The following is a 21,810-nucleotide window of genomic DNA, read 5'->3' on the forward strand; positions in this document are numbered from 1 at the left end:
GTTTTTTTTTTTTTTTGTAACTTTTATTTTATGTTTAATTATGTGTATATGTGTGTAATGGTATGTGCACATAATTATGGGTGCCCACAGAGGCCAGAAGCACTGGATCTCCCCTGGGGACTGGAGTTATAAATGGTTGTGAACCACCTAATGTGGATGCTGGGAACCAAATTTATGTCCTCTGAAAGAGCTATATGTACTTTTAAGAACTGAACCATCCATCCATCCCCCAGGTCCTTGTTGGGATTGGCCCAGCTGATGTTATAGTTTTGGTTGAGAGCCTGGCCTTTAACAGCTGAGCCGTCTCTCCAGCCCAAGTGATTTAAGAAGGGTACAACACCGATACTTTAAGAAAAAGCTTTTCATACAAAGTTCTTGATAGGGCTGGAGAGATGGCCCGTCAGTTAAGAGCACCTGTTGCTCCTGCAGAGGACCCAAGTTTGGCTTTTAGTGCCTCATTATGGATGACAGCCATCCATATCTCTAGTTCCAGGACCTCTCTTCTGACCTCTGAAGGCACCAGGAATGTGCGTGGTACACTGACATACAAAACACTCATAAATATAAAATAAGTCTAACAGGAAGTTCATCATGGAGAATAGTTGCAGGTTTGAAGGTTACATAAACAAAACCAGACTAACACATATGCTCACCCCCTGAATAAAGTGGCAGCTTTGCTTGGCTTCTTCTGAGTTTAGCCTAAGCTCCTATGAGCCCCTAACATGCTTTATTTCCTCGGCATGTTTTTCTACTTGAACTACTGTGAAATTTCATTTGTGCTGGGCGCCATGATTCCTATGGCCTTCCTTCCCTCTGCATGAATGCATTGTTTGTGTATTAAATTGGCCTTGTGCTTTTCTCACTAGTCTGTGGCAATTAAAGTAGGAGCATGATTATTTTTATGTTGGAAGATAAAAATCCATTTATTAAAAAATTAAGATATTAAACCCCCACACAAAGAAGTTAAAGGAGGTGGGGGGGGGGGCTGGTGTGATTTTTTTTTTTTTTATGCTGGTAATCCCAGTACCCAGAGGCTGAAGTAAGAGGATGGCACAAATTTAAGTTGTAACTTAAAGAGATTAAATTGTATCTCATCACTGAAAAGTTTTAGTTTTAAAACTGGTAAGATAACTCAATATGATTCTCATTAATCAACACATAAGGTAGTTTTGGTTATTTTTATGTTAAAATATGCCAACAAAATGCTACCAACACCGTTAAAAGTTAAATATTGTCACAAAAGTGATCCTAGGGTGTCACCTCAATTTTAACACGAAGTGATGACTCTAAAGTATGTGGTGATACAATGAACATCTCAGGTGAATCATATATGTGTATATCTTATTACCCAAGTTTATTTATTTATTTTTTTTTGTTTTTGTTTTTCGAGACAGGGTTTCTCTGTGTAGCTTTGCGCCTGTCCTGGGACTCACTCTGTAGCCCAGGCTGGCCTCGAACTCACAGAGATCCGCCTGCCTCTGCCTCCCGAGTGCTGGGATTAAAGGCGTGCGCCACCACCGCCCGGCTACCCAAGTTATTTTTTAATTGTTGAAATGAAAGCAAACCATTATTACCAAAAAACCATCAACAACATATCCAACGGAAACTTTTCATTTGAGGGAAAACTAGTGGGACTTACAGAAATGATGTGAATCTTAGCACCAGAAGAGTGGGGGGAGGGAAGGGCTCACGTGGGAGGGCTTCTGCAGGGTGTTGGACCAAAGAAGGACCACAAAGGCATCCCTACCAGGGTCAGTCAAACCCAAAGAGGACTGAGAGGACGGTGTAGTGCAGGGGACCGGGACCCCAGGTGGGCTGAGGGTACGGTGCAATCTGGAACATAGTTTTAGATCCCACATAAAGTAACAGGATTTTTTTGTTTTTGTTTTTTGGTTTTTTTTTTTTGCAAAAAAGTAACCTAATGGGGCCGGGGATTTAGCTCAGTGGTACAGCGCTTGCCTAGCAAGCGCAAGGCCCTGGGTTCGGTCCTCAGCTCCGGGGGAAAAAACAAGTAACCTAGTGTGTGTGTTGGAGTCAAGGCAAGCTAGAGGGCATCCTCAAAGAGAGGTGAATTGATGTAAGATAGCTAGAGCCTGGGTGGGGCAAGGGAAGTGTCTGTCCAGGAAAATCCTCCATCATAGGTTGTTAAAGTCAAAGTAGACATGCTATATAGCACAGCACACAGTAAGGAGAACACGAACCACCTCCATAGTACTCCTAACAACTCTAGTATACCAGACAAACACAGTGTGAAGGACATTCTAATACACATGCTGGCTCACATTCTTCAAAAGTGTTCAGGATTTGAAAGTCAAGTTAAGAGTCAGGAACTATTCCAAAGTAAAAGAGAGATTAAGAAGATAGGACACACAATTTAAATATGTATTTTTGGGCTGGAACCCTTTTCTGTAAATTAGAATCTGTTGTTAAGAAATGGAAAGGGCTTGAGAAGCAGCTCAGTGACTAAGAACATTTGCTGCTCTTCCAAAGAACCTACGTTTGGTTCTCAGCATCCGCATCACACCCAGTGATTCACAGTTGCTTGTACCTCTGATTTCAGGGGATCTGACACCCCTTCTCGACTCCACAGACACCTGCACACATGTGGCAGATGCACAAATAAAAAAATATTTTAAAAGAGAGAGAGAGAGAGGAAGGGAGGGAGAGAGCGAGCCAGGCAGTGGTGGTACATGCCTTTAATCCCAGCACTCGGGAGGCAGAGGCAGGTGGATCTCTGTGAGTTTGAGGCCATCCTGGTCTTCAAAGTGAGTTCCAGGCAGCCAAGGTAGTTACACAGAGAAACCGTGTCTCAAAACAAAACAAAAAAAACAGAGAGAGAGAGAGAGAGAGAGAGAGAGAGAGAGAGAGAGAGAGAGAAAAGAGAGAAAATCTGACTAGTGTCTGGGGATTAATCCCTAATGCATTCATGTTAATTTCCTATTTTCCTGTTTGAACATTTGGTGAAATGTCTTGTTGGAAATTTCACAAAGATATTTGTAAATGATGGGGAAATCAAGTTGGCAACTTCTTTCAAGTTGTTCAGAGGCAAAGAAGGGTTTTGTACTTTTCTGAGAAATTGAAACTGTCTCAACATTTACATATTAAAGAAGAAAGTCCAGCAAAAAGGGGCACAATTAGAGAAAGTTATTTGTTCATATTAGGCAGTCATTAAGAATGTTGAGGAAAGGCAGGAGGATAGCAGTGAGTTTGAGGCCAACCTGGGTTACATAGTGAGACCTTGTCCCACTATGTATAAAATAAGAAAGACTTGGGGAAATGCTGGGACACAATGTTGAAAAAAAGGATAAAATAATGTGTAAAGTATGATAACTATTTAGAAGTATGAAAAGCAGTATGCATTTCCACACACCTGTTTTGTGTCAGGTATTAGATTCCGTAGGAAATTTGTGTTACTTACCTCGTTTACACTTCGAACCAACCTTACAAAGCAAGTGTTCCTACTCTCACTGAACTGATGAGGAGGAATCTGAAGCAGAGAGAGGCTAATGACTGGCTACACAGCCTGTCTGGTCTCAGAGAGAAGACTGGGGATCATGCCCAGACACTAACAGTAGCCTCACACAATGGGTCTGTGAAGACTCTTGGATTCGCCTTTTGAGTTTTCAGGGTTTGCGCCAAACATTCACAATAGGATACTGGTTTATAATTGGGGGAAAAGGCTATTGTTTTAAAATAAAGAATTTCTTGTAAAAGAATATGTAAATATGCCCATTGTTCAAAACCATCCTAAGTAACAAACTACTGGTAGGTGCTATTGTCTCTGAGCAGTGATATTATTGATTTTCACTTAAACATTCTTGCTTCTTTGTAACCTGCTAAGTCTGTATGACTCATTCTGTCATTCAGTCAACAGTGAGCATCTGCTATGATATACTTCAATAAGGAAAATACTGAAAAGACTTCGATCTTGTCTTCATACAAAAATCTACACGGGCCGGACCCTTTACAAGAAGGCCCCTACCTTGTGTCTTGTGACCTGTGACCCCTTTGACCTAATTTTGGACAGCTGCCTCCTGGTCACTCACTCCAGGCACCTGGGCTTCCTCACCGTTCCTCACGTGTGCCAGGCTGACTTTGCTCTTACAGTTTCCTTTGCAGGAAGTTGTCCTCTGCCCCCAACCTGAGGATGCTCCTCAGATGTCACTTTAGGAAGACTCTTTTGTACTTTCTGTGCCAAATAGAAACAGCCCCTCAGACAGAAACACCATCTCCTGTACCTTGTTTTTCTTCACTTCAACATCCAGGGCAGTTCTGCTGCCAAGAGTGTCTCACTTTCCTGAGCATGTGCTGTGACTGGACTTTCTGGCCCTTTGCAACATTGGCTTGTTTTGGCCCAGAAAAGAAGAGAAGTGCCCTGTGTCACATTATAAGCCTTGAGAATCAGTGTACAACTCATCATTTGATCTTCTGCCTAAGACTAGCCTTACTCCATGGTGGTTCTCTGGATAGCCTGAGTGCCGGAGGGAAGTGATCCAGAGGAGAGCCCCTCCTTCCGACCTTCAGTGAACACGCTGTGATGAGGAATAAACTTTGTTGTTTCAAGCCTCTGAGATGCTTATACACCTCTGAGGTGTTTATTGCCACAAAACAATCTATCCTGACTGACAGACTACCTGACATATTTATCTGTTTCCTGTCTCCCCTCTCTAAATTATTATCTATATAAATACAGGACTCTATTCCCTGCTGCATTGCCAGTGACTGGAATACTGGGACACAGGTTACATTTTAGTATTTGTTCGTTGACTGCATGAATCATTAGTTGATCATGCCATGTGAAGTAGGAGATTTAACAATGGCAGGTAAATAACTCTGGACCGAATGATTCAACAGAAATATCCAACTCCAGCTGATGGGAACATGAACACGCTGGTTCCCGATTCAAGCTCCCAAACAGTGGTTAACAGCACAACTCACCTACGAGTGAAGCACATAAAGTAGGCAAAGCTGTAAGACAAACGGAGGCCTGGCATGTCACAGAGGGGCTCAGTGACAGTCATAAATAAAAAGGATTAGCCGTGTTTGTGTCAAGGCTGAATGCTGATGTGGTTTCCTTTCCCTGGGTGGACATTAGCATTTGAAATGAACTGAGCTTCAGAGAGAGAGGATTTTATCTGCTCTTATCATAAACTGGTGTGTGAGCCCCTCTAAGGACTTTTGCAAAGGCTGTGTGAGCTTTTGTGAGCTGCTTTCTTTTCACATGCTTCCTCCTCGTATGCCTGAATTTGAACGGGGACAATGCATTTCCTGTATCATGTGACACAGCACAAGGAAACTCCTTGTGTCCCTACAGAGGACGAGTACATCTGTAAGTAGTTTTTAAGACTGTACTGAAGGGGCTTGTTAGGGTGACTTACTCTCCCAGTTCGATTTGGGTGATGAAGTGTGCCACGTGACAGATGTGCATAATAAACCGCTTCAGCTGCTGCCAGTGGGAAGCGCGGCCTATAAAGTGAGAAATCTCATGGAATCACTGAGACCATGACCAATAAGTGAGAAGCTAGCCTCGTTTGGAGTTCTCATTTCTCACTGCCACAATGTGCCAGTGTTACTAGGCTTCTGATTTACTGATTTTCCCCCAAAGCAACTGCCTTTCCAGTTTGTTCCTAATTCAGACTGGGACAGACAGCTATTTCTGCACACAGTAGCAAGATGGGCCAGTAATCATCCATTAAATGCACTTGCAAGGAGTCTTTGGATGTTTTGTCATGAAAAAAGGAAACCCATTACATCTAAGAATGGGAATGCTGGGATTTGGGTTTTGCCTTTTCCAAACTATTTCTTTTCCTCCTTTCTGAATTTCTTTTCTCTATCTGTTCCATTAATTTCCCCCTTTGTATACTCATTAGTAATCCCCTAATGAATATGACAAGGCATATTCATTTTTTTTTTTTTTTTTTGGTGGGTGGTAGACAACAGTGATTTCAAACCCCAAGCCACCAGCTGACAAACTTATTCCTGGAGTGGCCCGCCTTGAAGTTAACTCTGGATGCTTGTAGGGTCCTGATGAAATGACTTCAGGTTGGTTATGTTCATTTCTGCCATGGAGCTTCCACATGTGCTGGGCTCTGCTCTAGGCCCCCACCCGCCGTGGGGGAGACTGAAGAAGCACCGCATGTAACCTGTGACGTGCAAAGTCGGGGAGTAAATGCTGCATCTCACGACATTACAGCCCCGCAGGTAACAGGCCTTGGGGTGGGTCTCAGAGAGGACTGTCAGGGAAGGAGGCAGGAACTGAGTTGGACCGTAAGGCACAGGTATGTTTTAGGTGTCAAAAGAGCAAATTGCTCTATTAGAGATCAGGAGAGCATGACATTTTGACTGAATTCTGCTCTTTGTGGCAAGGAACTTAACAGCCATACATGTTAGCTACATAACCTAAGTCATCTAAGGCAGGGTTTAAAATATTCATCACATGTTTGTAATTGGCAATTAATCACATTATAACGTACCAAGACACCCCAGCTGTGAGCTCTATGCTGGCTATGAAGACAGGAGTTATTGTCTAGTATACCAATGAGTGTCACAGATAAGTGCTGAAGAACTGAAGGGAAATGGAAAAACAGAATCTGAGCAATGAGAACACAGTCTTCAGACAGCAGCAAGCCACTTCTGAGGCCTCCTTTGGACACTTTAAATATGTCAATTTCGCATTGATGAGCTTAAGGAATTCTTTATGGACAGGAGGCCGGCACTCTCCAGAAAGACCCTGGCTCCTCAGCAACCTCCTCCTGACAGGCTGACAACTCTGGCTCTTTTCTGCAGTGGGATGACAAGACCTGACAGCAACTGTTGAGTTCACAAAGCGGGATGACTTGTTGTTAGGGCCAAGTGTTGACTTCTGATCTTTTCAGAAAAGTGTGACACTCTCTAATTTATGCCTAATTGGAACTGGCCACAAGACACACTGAAATAACCACTTCTCCTCAAAAAACCATTTTAGATTTCATGCAGTTTCAATTCCAAAACAACTTTCACCTAAAGCCTATTACCAACACAAGTATCTCCCAATTTTACTTCACATATCCCAATAATACCACTTCTGGGGACATGAGTCTGGCCTTATTAATCCCTTTGGTGGTGAGTGGTTGGAAGAAACAATATTGAACAGCATTTATGAAAAAAACCCACAAAACCTTTTTGACCATTTTCCCTATTGCAAGTTCTATAAATACTTGAATGTGGGAACACAGACACATGGTTTGCACATGTGCATAAATATGCATTCCTGTACTTCACTTATTTACTGCAAAGTGTTATGCCAGAACACTTATTATTTTTGCTGAAGTCCAGTTGTGATCCTTCAGCGATAAGGACCTAACAGGCATGTTTGCTGGCAGCCAGAAACCTAAATGAGACGAGGTTACTGGTTCCTCTATGAGAGACTGTTCCCTCAGTGTTTTCATCCCCACATTTTGCTATCCCACTTGCTACAGGGCTGAAGTCTACAAACTCTAATCCAAAGAAGGAATTCTTGAGGGACTTCCTCAGGAGAATCAGCTTGAAAAGGCAACTGGCCTCAGAAGCCAAGGACGCTGGCTGGCTACCACGGTGGAATGTTAAAGCCACAGCAGAGTGAAAGGAATCTGTGTTCCTTGTTTTAAAATGTCCATTATTTCCATCTTTGCACTAATGAAAAAAAATGTAAATTAGTGATTTTACTTTTAGGATCTTTAATAAAGGAGGTATTTTTTGTTGTTATTCCCAAAAGATACCTTGAAAAAAATAGATGCTGAAGTTTGGGTGCCTCTGAAAATGACTTGGAATAATGATGTTTGCTAAACGGGGAAGCTCTGATACTATATGAATCAACTTTCATTATTCTTTAATGAATCTTTGCAATTATTTATCCTAAAATTTTGCAAGCCTGACTTTTGCTCACCTTGCTGTGGAATGCTTTAAAGGATGTCTCATCTAATAACAGAGAAAATGATAAATTATAAATAGCAAATCACACGGTGGTGATTTAGATGGCACTAAGGTAAGAGTGTAAGCAATAAAATAAAATTTCCCAACCACCCACTACATTAACAGCAAACAACAAACAGCTGTCTATATAACTAAAGACAGATGCACTAACATGCTTTTCTTTTTTTGTTTGTTTTTGTTTTTGGAGACAGGGTTTCTCTGGGTAGACTCAGCTGTCCTGGAACTCACTCTGTAGACCAGGCTGGCCCCGAACTCATAGAAATCCACTTGCCTCTGCCTCCCAAGTGTTGGGATTAAAGGCATGTGCTATCACCACACAGCTCACCAACATGCTTATTAACATGCAAAATACTGTTTTTTTTAAACTTTGAAATTATAAAGCAAAATACTGAGAATTTTTTTTATTAGTTTATGAAGTTCAATATTCATGAGAGAGAATGAAGTAATTTTATTTTAAATGTGATCTGGTAATACCAATACCTAAAAAACAAGAGAAACAACTACAACTATGTTTAATCCTTGCTCTCAATCTCGTAAGCATTTGGTAGAGTGATACAGAGCTGCTCACATTTACCTGGGTCTGAGTCTGATTTTGTCCTTCCTGGCTGTCTGATCTTCGACAAGTTATTTAACCCTTTGGCCCTGTTTCCTTTAACTGTGAAATAGGGAATAGAGTCTTTCCTACCTTAAAAAGTTATTGTGAGGATCACAAATAAAACACTCGAGGGCTGGGAGTACAGCTCAGTGGCAGGACACGAAGCCCTTAGTTCAAGTTGCAGCACTGAAAAAAACAAATGAACAAACACAATATTTGAACTAAAACTAGCAGAGCAAACAGTAAGTAGTCAGTGAAACTATGTTCTAGAGTATCCCAATCGATTTTTCTATCGAAATCTCTCTGGTAGCTTTTCTTCTCACTCCAGTCTTTGACATGTCCATACAGCACTCTATGTTGGCCTTTGCTTTCTCTCTGACCTGATTTCTGGCCACTTTCCATTTCTCCATCAGCCCTGGCACCCTGACCTCCTACCTGGCTGCTCTGTAGTAACAATAGGCACCTCTCACCTCAGGACTTGTAAAGTAAGGTCCACCCCACATTTCTCATATACATTTTCTGGCATTCAGGTCTTATCTCAGAAATACTTTGTCAATGAAAATGTCCATGGACATCTCATCTAACATATAAGGATCTCATTTTACTGATACTTTTCATCTCCTTTCCTGTCTATACTTGCTTTAGTTTAATTACTTACAAATATGGTATTTATTTTACTAATTTACTGACTTGCCTTCATTATTTTCTTCATCTACTACTCCAAAAAGATAAGGATTTTTGTTCTAATCATTATGGTATCCCACTGTGTTTATTAGAACTATGTTTACCATTACAGCAACTATCAAATATTTAGTTGCTAACTGGATGGTTAGATTTTACTTAATTTTTAAATTAAAATCTCATACCCTAAATACATATTTCCTAATTCCAAAGTTTAACAAAACTTATTTGTTTACTTTTTTGTCACAAAGACTTCTCTTGGTAGCCATCAGAAATGATGACTGTTAATAATAGCTATAGCAACAACCATTACTGGTTTTGTTCTTATGTGATGCTGAGGCTCAAACTCAGGGCCTTGCACATGCCAAGCAAATTCTCTACTGCTGAGCTACCCTCCCAGCCCACATTCATATTTAAAAGTCTGATGGTTATACATCCAAACTGAAAAGACAAGATTAGTCTGCACTGGCCATGATGTAACTAACTACTCCTATCAACCTTCAGCATGTCACCTGGAGGGAGAAAAAAAGATGTTTGCTGGACTCCTTGGTTACCCTATCAGCCACATGTTCTGCTTTTCCTTTCTACTCTGCAGGTAGGGAAGCGTCCTAGATAAATATGACACACACTTTCCAGACTCTGAATACACTCAAGGGCAGGGTAGAAGCCAATATTGTTATTGAAATACCCTTTTCCCTTCCAGGGTTTTGAGGAGTCCTAAACATGGGCATGTTTAGACATAGGTATCTACTGTGTTCTAGGCATTCCATGAGTAGCCTTATACAGTCCATCTAACTTATTCTTCACAGTGATCCTGCAGGGTGCCATTATTATCCCTAATCTTTACATGAGGAACAGAAGTAAAACCAGGGCTCTGGGAGAATGTTTTCTGCTCAAGGCCACCTGACTAATAAATGGTAGAGTAAGTCATAGCGTATTTATCAAGGACATGACAACATTTTTCTTTCCTCTTTGCCACTGTGAGCAATTTCCCAAACATTTAAACAATTGCTGTGTCTTGAGCAAATGACTTTGGCAGCCACCAACCTGGCTTACAGCTATTGGAGTCTGAGCAGCCTATCTACCTCAAACAGTGAGAGAACTGGGATGTCAGATACAGGCTGACATCAGAGGAAGATCCTGTCACATAACATGCAGATAGGATTTCTTTCCCCCCTAATGAGTACAAGTCTTTAAATTCCACTTGTTTTTCAGCATTGGATATCAAACCCAGGGCTCTGCACAGGCTAGGCAAGTCCTCTATCTTTGGACTACACCTCCAGCCTTTGTTTCTTTTTTGGGACAAGGTCTTGCTACTATACATCTGTGGTTAGCCTTGAACTTGCTATGTAGCCCAGGTTGGCATGATGGCAACATCCTCCTACCTCTGTTTCCCAAGTGCTAGGATTAGTGGTGTGCACTACCATATCTGGTTTTTTTTTTTTTTTACAGTTATTTATTTATTCATTTCATTATTTGATTTTCTGGTGTGTGTGTGTGTGTGTGTGTGTGTGTGTGTGTGTGTGTGTGTGTGTGACTTCTTTGATGGCACTTACATTGCTCTGATTTTATTAAAATACATGCATTTATTTTACATTATACCCCTTTGGACCCCCAACTTGCCTTCTACTGGATTTTGCTGACAGTGCCATAGGCCCTGCATCTAACCACTATACAGTGTTTTGTTGTGGAATATTAGTTACATTAATTTATGCTGTGGAATACTTGTTTAATGATGCAAAGATGTGTTGCATTCTTTTATGTTGCATTTGTTTAACTCTGTAAGGCTGTGTTATCTTGCCTGTCTAAAATACTTGATTGGTCTAATAAAGAGCTGAATGGCCAATAGCTAGACAGGAGAGAGGGAAAGGTGGGGCTGGCCGGCAGAGGGAATAAATAGAAGAAGAGAAGAAAGAAGGGGGGCAAAAAGGAGGAGGAGAGAGGACACCAGGGGCCAGCCACCAAGTCATACAAACAGCCACAGAGTAAGAAGGAAAAAAAGAAATAGAGAATAGAGAAAGATGAAAGCCCAGAGGCAAAAGGTAGACAGGATAATTTAAGTTAAGAAAAGCTGGCTAGAAATAAGCCAAGCTAAGGCCAGGCATTCATAAGTAAGAATAAGACTCCGTGTATTTATTTGGGAGCTGGGTGGTGGGCCCTCAAGAGCAAAGAGTAAAAGTTAAAAAAAAAAAAAAAAGAAAGAAAAAGAAGAAAACAAAACCAACAAAAACCACACAAAATAACTACAGTGTTTGAGCAGGAAGGAATCATCCTTTCTAACTTCTAAGGTTATAGATGGGGAAACTGAACCAGAGAGGATATGACTTATCCTTAGAACTCTGATTTTCATTTCTTAGTTATTCTTATTCCATACTACCTCCCTGTCTTGGAACAGAGATATATGCATTGAATTTGCCTTAAGGGGAAAAAGAGGCATTCAGTAAAGGTGTGTAGATAACATAAAGAAATGATAGAAATATTTCAATAAACAATAGCAATCTATTTAATGAGGTTAGATAACAGCAGAAATGGGGAATGGGGAAGTCAACACAAAGCAATGATAATGGACTCGATAGGACTCTTAATTGATGTGAAAGGAGTTTGATTCAGGTAGTGATAAAGAAAAAGTGGCTAAAAATAAGAGGCAAATATGGAATAGTGATTAAGGCACAATTGCTTTCAAATCCTGGATCCCTCTTGTTTATGACCTTCCATTCATCAGTAAACATCTGTGGAACATCAGCATGGTTGGGCATGGTTCTAGGCACTTTGGCTATGTCAGAGAATAGAACAAAGATCCCTGTTTCTCTGGCAGATACTGTCCAGTTATGCTTTAACCTCTGTTTCTCCATACATAAAATGGATAACAAGATCCATTCAAACAGCTGCTGTGAAGACAAAATGGTCAACAAACCCAAGAGTCATTAGGCCCACATTTTGAGTCAGCAGGATGAAAGTGATGCTACTAGGAACTAGGAAGTCAGCATTATAATACAGAGCTGGGACAAGATCCAATGTGAGAGTATCACATTACCAGCCTGTTATCACCCCAAGTTTCTAACAGATGTAATCCAACCTTCAAGTGACTGCAGAAAGTCACTCAATTTGAAGGTGGGAAGAGATTATTAAACAGACCAGATCTCTGGCAACACAGAGGTCATCTGGATGGAGAAAGAGAAGAACAGATGGGCAGTGACTCAAACAGGTGCGGGAGAAACCACAGTGCCAGAAGGTACATGTCTATCTATTGAGGTTCTCAGAGCATGGTCCCTAAACTAGCACCATGAAGATACCAAAGAAATTGAGAAAGGAGGGAGGGAGGGAGAGAAAAAGGGAGGAAGGGGGTATGAAATTCTCAGACTCCAAACAAAACCTACTCACAGAATCTCCAAGGGTGGGAACAATCTTTATCTAGGTCCTTTTTTGCTAACATTAGCAAACTACTGAGACAGACTATTGGACTAAGAAATGTCTTCCTGCTATAAGCCTCTAGCCTTTGTTGACTTTGTCCCAGCATCCCACAAGAGAGGCAGGAACACTTTATATACATTTTTTCAGCTTGTTCTGTTATTGGTTCCTGTGGGGGAACCTACTCATTTCTCTGTGGGAGGCCAGGTTACTCTTGGGGAGGGAGGAGTGAGAAATATTTAGATACAAAGATAGAGGGGAGAGAAACAGAAACACAGGACAGCCTCGGGAGGGCCTGGATCAATATCCACCGGCCCCTTCTGTCTCTTCAAGAGGGCTTTTTATAGAAATGCCAAGGGGAAGGGCAAAAGACCTCCCCCTAGCACAGCCAAGTGCAGACCCTTCCAATCACCTGGTAACCACACACATGGTTAAGCCATCCTCTAATGCAGCCCTGATGGGTAAAGCAAGCTCTGATAACACTAGGAAACCTCTATGGGCTCCCATAGGCTCCCATAGGTTCCCGTTCCCACATCCCCCAGAGTCTTATGTAGCTCAGGCCTGCTAACAAATCACTATGTAATTCAGGCTGCCCCCAACCTTGTGACTCTCCTGCCTCAGCCTTACCAGTGCTAAGATTACAAGTGGACATTACCACTCTTGGTTATTTGTTTTTCCTTTTAACAAGGCTCTGTGAGGTGAAGAAATGATATTTGGGAAGGTCTTCAGGGACTTAAGTCAGTGAAAACCCTCAATTTGAGCCTTTCACTCAAATTCTGGCAAGAGGATTAAACACAAACATATATCCATATAGGACTTTCCACATACTTTGATGTTTATTAGTAAGATATTTCTGGCTTTTCAGAATTCTGTGCTGGATTATGATTATCACAGAACTGGGATTCAAACACATTATAGAAGTATGGGTATCAAAAATAATAGCAATTAAAATTAGATACCATACCAGCCAGGCGGTGGTGGCGCACGCCTTTAATCCCAGCACTCGGGAGGCAGAGCCAGGCAGATCTCTGTGGGTTCGAGGCCAGCCTGGGCTAACAAGTGAGTTCCAGGAAAGGTGCAAAGCTACACAGAGAAACCCTGTCTCGAAAAACCAAAAAAAAAAAAAAAATTAGATACCATACCATAGGCAGTGTGCTACATTTTACATAACGTAGTTAATCTTCTAACAACCTAATGCTAGACTCTTCTCCACTCTTACAGATGAAAATGCTGAGGCTCAGCAGGCTAAGCTGCAAACACCCTGAGATGGCACAGCGGCAGTCTGGGTCCAGTCAACTGACTATGGCCACAGGTTGAGCCACTTTGCTATTGGTCCTTGTGCCAATTGGTTTTTGTCAACTTGACACAAACTAGAGTCATCTGGCGTGGGAATGGTTTTTGAGAAAGGGTGTTTAAGGCTTGCCTTTACAAATCAAAATTTTACTCTACCTGTAACCAAGTTAATAATCCACTTCAAGATCATTTACAACTACTTTCTCATTCAACTTACATATTGTGTATTTAACCTGTTCAGAATTAACCACCTTTAAGAAACACTGTCATCAATCTTACTATGTTTTGGACACCCTACTGCACCAAATTCCCTAGTTTTCCTTTGTGACTATTTCATGCTGCTGACTCAGAACAACATATGTGTGTAAGATCTGGTGACCAGATCTGTCTTAGTCACCATTCTATTGCTGTGAAGAGACACCATGACCAAGACAACTCTTATAAAAGAAAGCATTTAATTGGTGGCTTGTTTGCAAGAATCTGGAAGCTGAACAGAGACCAAATAGTTCTACCAACTGGGGACCAGGCATTTAAGTATATGTGCCTATGGGGGCCATTTTCATTCAAACAACCACAGGTCTAAGGCATGTGCTGAAAGCAAGGAGGCTCTGAAAGCAACAGTCCCTTCCACAAATATGCTGGGAACAACATATGAGTATAGAGGGATAAGATCTGATTGTCGCTTTGTGCACTGTTCTGAGTCAATAAGGCCTGAAAACCAGTTTTCTCTCCTGTGAGACTCCTCTAAAAAACTGACTAGGACCAAAGTTCCTCATTCTTTTCTCTTACCATATCTGCTGTGATTTTTAGAATATGTCCTTTGTTCAGGACTACTGCTTCTTAAATTAGACTCTCTTAGATTAGAACAGGAGATCAAAACTCTAGTGAATAAATCAGGCCCACTCTCGAGTAAATGACACTAAGAGTTAGTCTTTCTGTGCAGTATCACCGCAATTTGGGGAGAACCAACCTCATCTGAGGAGCTGCCATAATCAAATTGGCTTGTAGGCAAGTCTGTGAAGCGTTTTCTTGATTAATGATGGATATAGGAGGACCCAGCTCATTGTGCCAACCCTAGGCAGGTTGTCTTGGTTTATATAAGAAAGCGAGCCGAGCAAGTCATGGAAATTGAGCCAGGAACCAACGCTCCTCCATGATCTGTCTCTGTTTCAGTTCAGCTTCCAGGTTCTTGCACTGAATTCCTGCCCTGACTTCCCCCAGTGATGGACTGTGTCCTGGGAATTGTAAGGAACAAAATAAACCCTTTCCTCCCAAGTTGGTTTTGGTTAGTGTCTTAGCACAGTAGCCAAAAGCAAACTAGAACAGTTGTTAACATTAGAATAGCTAAGACAGTGTTAAAACATGCCTCATGCATGGTTCCCACCTCTAGAGAGTCTGAGTTAATTAGTATGGGATGGGGTCTGGTAGACATACCTTTCAGAAGCATCCAGATGATTCTACAGCAGACAGGATAAGGATTACGTGAGTAAACAATATAACTTCCACGTTTTAGCATACTGTCCAAAGTCAGTAGCTAGTAACTAGTGGAGCTGGCTACAAATTCAAATACGTAGGAGTCCAAAGTTTGGTTCAGTCACCACTACCACCTTGATCACCACTTCTACCGCTTCTACTTCAATGCTTCTGTCTTAGCTAGGGTTTCTATAGCTTCGATGAAACACCATGACCAAAACAACTTCGGGAGGAAAGGAGCTATTTTGCTTACACTTCCATATCACAGTTCACCCTGAGGGTGGTTAGAGCAGGAATCACACAGGGCAGGATCCTGGAGGCAGGAGCTGATGAAGAGGCCATGGAGGAACACTGCTTACTGGTTTGCTCCTCATGATTTGCTCAGTCTGTTTTCTTATAGGACACAGGACCACCAGCCTGAGATGTCCCCATCTACAACGGACTAGCCCTCCCCTATCAGTTGCTAATTAAGAAAATGTCCCACAGGCTTGCCTGCCAATAGCTAGATCTTCTGGAGGTGTTTTCCCAGATGAAGTTCACTCCTCTCAGATGACGGTAGCTTCTATGAAGTTGATATAACTAGCCAGGAAAGCCACCTTACATTTGAAGGAGCTTTACAATTTAATATGCCATGTTCAAAGAGAGAAAATATGCAGTTACCATATCTTATGAAAATTGTTGCTTTCAAAAAATAGTTTCATAGCTTCTTAAATAATCTAATTTTTTTCTATATATTTTGGTCCCTAAAAAGTATTCTCAACATAAATATCAAAATACTTTTTCTATGACCTTATAAATTGAAGTAGTTCTTGTGCTAAACAAGAAAATCTTCTCATCTAAAATTTTAATTGAGACCAATTTTAGTACCCTGGGAATTAGTTCCAACATGTTTGGCTCAGGTTTTCTTGGCATTGGCCCTGGGCCCAGGCCCTGCCTCAAGGATACTTGCCAAGAAGTTGGTCTTAGAGTAGCACTACCAATAGCTTACCACCAGAACACGGAGCCTGGACTCCCAGCCTGGGAATAGTAAGTCATATGACTGCAGTTCTAACTAGCAAACACTTTAAAGGAGTAAACTCACCGAGCATTATAGCACCCTCTGACAATTCTGGAAGAAAGATAGGATACATTTTCATTGGTTTGTCTGGGAGATGTTTGTTTCTTAAGGTCTGATTTATGGCCAGAAAGCTGTAAGTTGCTATAAGAGGGCAATGCACCTCACTTTTATTTGTAGATACTTTTTCAAAAGACAAGATTCAGGCTGAGGATCCAGAGGGGTCTAGGCTTGAAAGCTGATCTATGTGAAAGAGTTTGGGCAGATAATCTCAGTTTGTCTGTTTCCTCATTTATCAAATAAAACTTGGCTCATTAAATGAATTCTAAACCTCAGTCCTAAAATTTTATAACATATATGAATACATATTTACAGTTTTCTTGTTCTGATGTAAACTTTAAATTTTATTCTCTTCGTATAGAATTTCTAAAACTCTGAGGTTGCTTAGGAATCTAAGCACTTAAGGATAGAGGATTATAGAGTTTCAGCTGTGAGGCTATGTAGAAAATTTAGTGTATCTCCTCATTCTAATTTCTTACCTCTTCTTTTCACTTTTTAAATATTGCTTCCTGGAAGTATACATACCAAGCTACAGACCAAGACTGTGTCTCAGTCTTCAAGAACTCCTACTTCAAAGCCGGGCAGTGGTGGCGCACGCCTTTAATCCCAGCACTCGGGAGGCAGAGCCAGGCGGATCTCTGTGAGTCAAGGCTAGCCTGGTCTACAAAGCAAGTTCCAGGAAAGGCGCAAAGCTACACAGAGAAACCCTGTCTCAGAAAAACAAAACAAAACAAAACCCTCCTACTTCAGAGACAAGTAACAAAAGCCTTGGGTGATCAAAACCACACCTGAGCATTTCAATAGAGCATAAGGTGCAAAGAACACAAGGCTAATCTGGATGAGTCAAAGAAGGGAGACCAGGGAAGAGGAATGTATCCTTATGGGTAGAAAAACAGCACGTGTCTTTGTACAGGAACCGCTGAGTCGGTGGGAGGATTGCCCAAGGACAGGGAACTGGCCAATGGTAAAATTGGCAGGAGGATGTAACTCGAGGCTCAAACTCAAAATCACAGGCTCAGCTGAATGTTAATGGCATGAATCAAAACTTTTGTCTTGGTTTATTGGAGCAGGTGAAATGTCACAGCCCTTACCTTTGCTACAACCATGTTTAAATTAAGTCTTAAGACTTGCCTGGGCCCCACATCTAGGACTTTCTCCTTTCCTGCTTTTTTGACCCATCAAAGCCTGACATCTGAGAAACACCCTCCCCAGTCTACTCTAGGGATGAAAACAGTTCAGTTGCTGAAGAGCATGAATGGATAAAATCCTGGTTCTGGCTTAGGAACATCTGTTAGTGATGCCTCACTAGGACAGTTCTAAGGTGACTTGCTGCGGGATGATGCTCTTGTACACTGTAAAGATTTGTCACTCTTATTGGTTTAATAAAATGCTGATTGGGCAGTAGCCAGGCAGGAAGTATAGGCGGGGCGACCAGACTAGGAGAATGGTGGGAAGAGGAAAGGCGGAGTCAGAATTGCCAGCCAGCCACAGAGGAAATAAGATGAGAATGCTGGACTGAGAAAAGGGACCAAGCCACGTGGCTAGACATAGACAAGAATTATGGGTTAATTTAAGCATAAGAGCTAGTTAGTTATAAGCCTGAACAATAGGCCAAACAGTTTATAATTAATATAAGCCTCCGTGTGTATATTTGGGACTGAATGGCTGTGGGACTGGGCAGACAGAAACTTCTTCTGTCTACAGTGACTGTTTTCAAATATGTGAAAGATTGTTGGAAAGATTATTCTGTGGAGTGTGGAGGGGGAAAATAAGAATTGAAGAATATATAGTTTATTTTGAGCTGTGTTGGTAAATAATGAGCATCTCTATACAGCTAGAATGTCAGCTTCCTTGAGATATTACAAAGGGGACTTATGGTTTTAATACAATTTGGATTATAGAGCTTCTGTCATTCTCTATTGTGATTGTTCATTTTAAAGTCACCTTGCCACAAATTAGAATCATCTGAGTAGGGACCTCATTTTAACTGATGTGGGAAAGCCAAGTGTGAGCAGCACCTTCCGGTAGCAGCAAAGATGAAGAAGGGCATGGCAGAAGGAAGATTATTCCTTCATTTTTGCTCACTTGACTGTAGTGGGTAGCCATTCCAGCTTTGATCTGGAAGTTCCAACCCCCACTGAGGCTTTGGCAACTGTCACGCCTACAAGGCGGGGCCAAGGGAGGCGCCTGGAGACCCAAGATCTGGATAGGTGAGTGCTCTCTCTCTTCCTGGACCCTTGATGGTGGAGGTTGACGAAGCAGAGCTCCAGAGAACACCGCTGGACTGCGATACACCTTCCCTAGACCCTGCGACCTACCTATCCCTTCATTTGTAAGTTACCCACTAAATAAATCTTTCTTTTAACTATGTGGAGTGGCCTTAATAATTTCGCCCATACTTGACCTTCCCTCTCTTGCTGCCATGGTCATTTCCCCTTTGTTGCTGCTAATTCCTTTGCTGGTGTCAGAACCAGTTTCTAGGCTTCCATCGTTGACTGAGAACCACCGACTGACTCTCCAGGAACCATCCAGGTTTTCAGCTCCAGATTGGGAACGTTGAGGCACCTCCTGGGTTGCTAGTCTCTCAGGTGTGGAAGCCACCGTGGGAAAGATCTACCACTAAGTCATCCGGCCTCAAAGACTGAGCAGCTACTATATATATTCATCCTATCAGTTCTTTCCCTCTAGAGAACCCTAACGAATACATCTATCTTCACAGTTGGCCCAGACCAATTGAGGTACAATTGTTCTGTTTTCTTATTTATTCCTCATGAAACATGTGCTTTCAGTTCTACTTAATTAGCATTCCAAGCACTTTACTTCTACATCCTATGGAAAGATGTATTATATGCTGTGATATTTAAGAAAGCAATTTAATGAATTCCCCCATGATATATTAATATGTTTACTGCTAGGGAGTGAAACTTAGTACGTATTTGAGAAAATGGGCAGTTAGGCACACCAAACTTCTGCATTGCCTTATTAGATATACTTTGTTTTATATACCACGGATGCTAACATCTATCTTTTCACACACCCTCGAGAAATGAATGAAGTCTTCCTTTCTTTTCTTTTTTTTTTTTTTATTTCCTGTGAAACTGTTGCTGAAATACTGGTTCCATTTGTCTAAAGACACAGAGGAAGTGAAGGGAGAATACAGACAACGAAAACAAAAAATATTATTGGCAGTTTGGCAGGTGTAATCTAGACTTGCAAATACCAAATTGTCTTTTAGAGAACAATGGAAGAGATGATTTATATTGCTTTGTAAGGCAGAATACTCTGTTGCCAACAAAATAAAATAAAACTTACATATTTTTAACCTGCTTTATATGCTTGGTGCATATAATGTGTTAGAAATCAAACATATTGAAGAGTACTTGGTTTTAAATTAGTATTTGGATGTTACCTAAAGTCTAAAAACATGGATGCTTTAAAACAATATAATAGCCTTTTATTTTTAAAAACATTATCATGAGAGAGAGAGAGAGAGAAGTTTAAAGCCAGCTCTCTCCTTCCATCTTTTACATGGGCTCCAACAACTGCACTCAGGCCACCAGGCTTAGGCAGCAAGCATCTTTATCTATAAGAGTGTTTCTTAAAGAAAAATACAACCTCATTTTCTTAGGGTGCAAAATCAAACAACACTAAAGAAATAGTCCATGTGAGCTGGTTCCTCCCTAAAGCCATGGGATGCGAATTTCATTAACATACTCTGAAAAGGAATTTTATCCTTCAGTGTCTTTCATAACCTACCCTAGCTCGAAGTGTCTGCTCCACTACATATTTTAAAATAAATCCATAACTGCTGGTTCCCACAGTTATGTTGGGAGTGGCTCGTCCCCTGACATGTATGTGAGGTTAGAGGAAGCCTCTGGAATTGCGTTGTGCAGAGGATGATTCCATCATTTCTTTCAAGGTAATTCTACGGAGGCCGTTCCCTCAGAGCTATAATCATCTGGCCTGTATATGGAAATGTACAATCATAGCTTTAGATTATATGCACAAGGCAGAGAATACCATCAAACACAGGTAGAACCCGGGCAAGCAGCAGCAGCAAGCACCTAATATTCTAGGATAGGTCCTTTTTTCTCTACCCTCACCCTTTAAAAATAAGATCAAATGTGTCACTAATAGTCTCCTCTCTCTCTCTCTCTCTCTCTCTCTCTCTCTCTCTCTATATATATATATATATATATATATATATATATATATATATATATATATAATGTGTGTGTATGTATGTATATATGTATACATATATATTTCTATCGGAAAGAATGGTAAAAGCAAGGAAGGCACCATTGGGCCAAGTCTGAGATCCCTGCAGGCACTGAGCAGGAACCCCCGTGGAGGAGTGGGCAGAAGAGGCAGTGAGCCATCCTGAACGGAGAACAGGACAGTGGGAACAGGGCTGGGCAGTGTATTCAGCAGGCGCAGAGGACACAGGCCGCTGCAGCTGCTCTAAGGGCCCTCTGCTCGGCCAGGAGCACAGGTGCTGAGAAGGAAGGGAGGAAGAACTCTCCAGACAAAGTGGACCGTAAGCTTCACAAGGCTCGTTCTGTTCTCGTAAGGTCGTTATTTTTAGGATGCAAAATGCTAACCAGGGGGAGGGCACAGGGACCAGCCAACCCCACCCGTTTGTATCGTCTTCAGGATCCATGATACACCAGAAAGAAGTTTTCAGTTCCTTTAGGATAGAGAGATAGATGAGAAAAGAAAAAATGTGCTTTTAAAATCATGGGAGAAAAAGATGTACACAGGGAAGAAGAGAGTTAAAGACACACGCATGGTTACTGAGTTGCTTCGCAGGTTAAAAACAGGCTCATAAAGATTTAGAAATTTTCCTAAAATCAAATAAGAGAGACAGAATTCAGTAAGGTTGTGTGACAGTCCACAACTTTTTTTGCGACCATCAGCTAACAGAGGAAGAGGGGGGATTTACGGTCGCAGAATTCTATAACGTTTGTCTTACAGTGCATACACTGCAGACAGAGCATGCATACTTCATTCTAAAAAGTTTAAGCCATTTTTCAGGCTGTATTCCTTCACAGGGCAGAGGCACTCTGCTGCAAACACCACCAGCCAGCCGCCTAGAACCCTTTCAGCTTGTTCCAAAGCCTGGGCCAGTCCTGCAGGAAGGGGCTGCAAGTTCCGGACCTCCTAATTCAATCAGGCACACCACAGCTCTGAACGGAGAGCGGCGAGCGGCGAGCGGCTGTTGGCCACTGAGTATTCTGTAGTCTGAGCAGGCTTAAGAAAAGCAAGCACGGGGCTGGAGGGATGGCTCGGTGGT

General features: G+C 41.6%; 1 long non-coding RNA gene across 2 annotated transcripts in view; it reads right to left on the reverse strand.

Moving 5' to 3' along the window:
• LOC128118654 (uncharacterized) overlaps positions 1 to 21,810 on the reverse strand; it is a 104,113-nt gene that overhangs the window by 30,105 nt on the left and 52,198 nt on the right. For both annotated transcript variants that reach the window (XR_008221292.1, XR_008221291.1), the window contains exon 3: positions 8,636 to 8,731. This is a non-coding gene — a long non-coding RNA (uncharacterized LOC128118654). The remainder of the gene's footprint in view (positions 1 to 8,635; positions 8,732 to 21,810) is intronic.

This window comes from Peromyscus californicus, unplaced genomic scaffold (assembly GCF_007827085.1).
Source record: "Peromyscus californicus insignis strain IS unplaced genomic scaffold, ASM782708v3 Scaffold_22__1_contigs__length_63687245, whole genome shotgun sequence".
In the NCBI taxonomy this organism is placed as follows: Eukaryota; Metazoa; Chordata; class Mammalia; order Rodentia; family Cricetidae; genus Peromyscus; species Peromyscus californicus.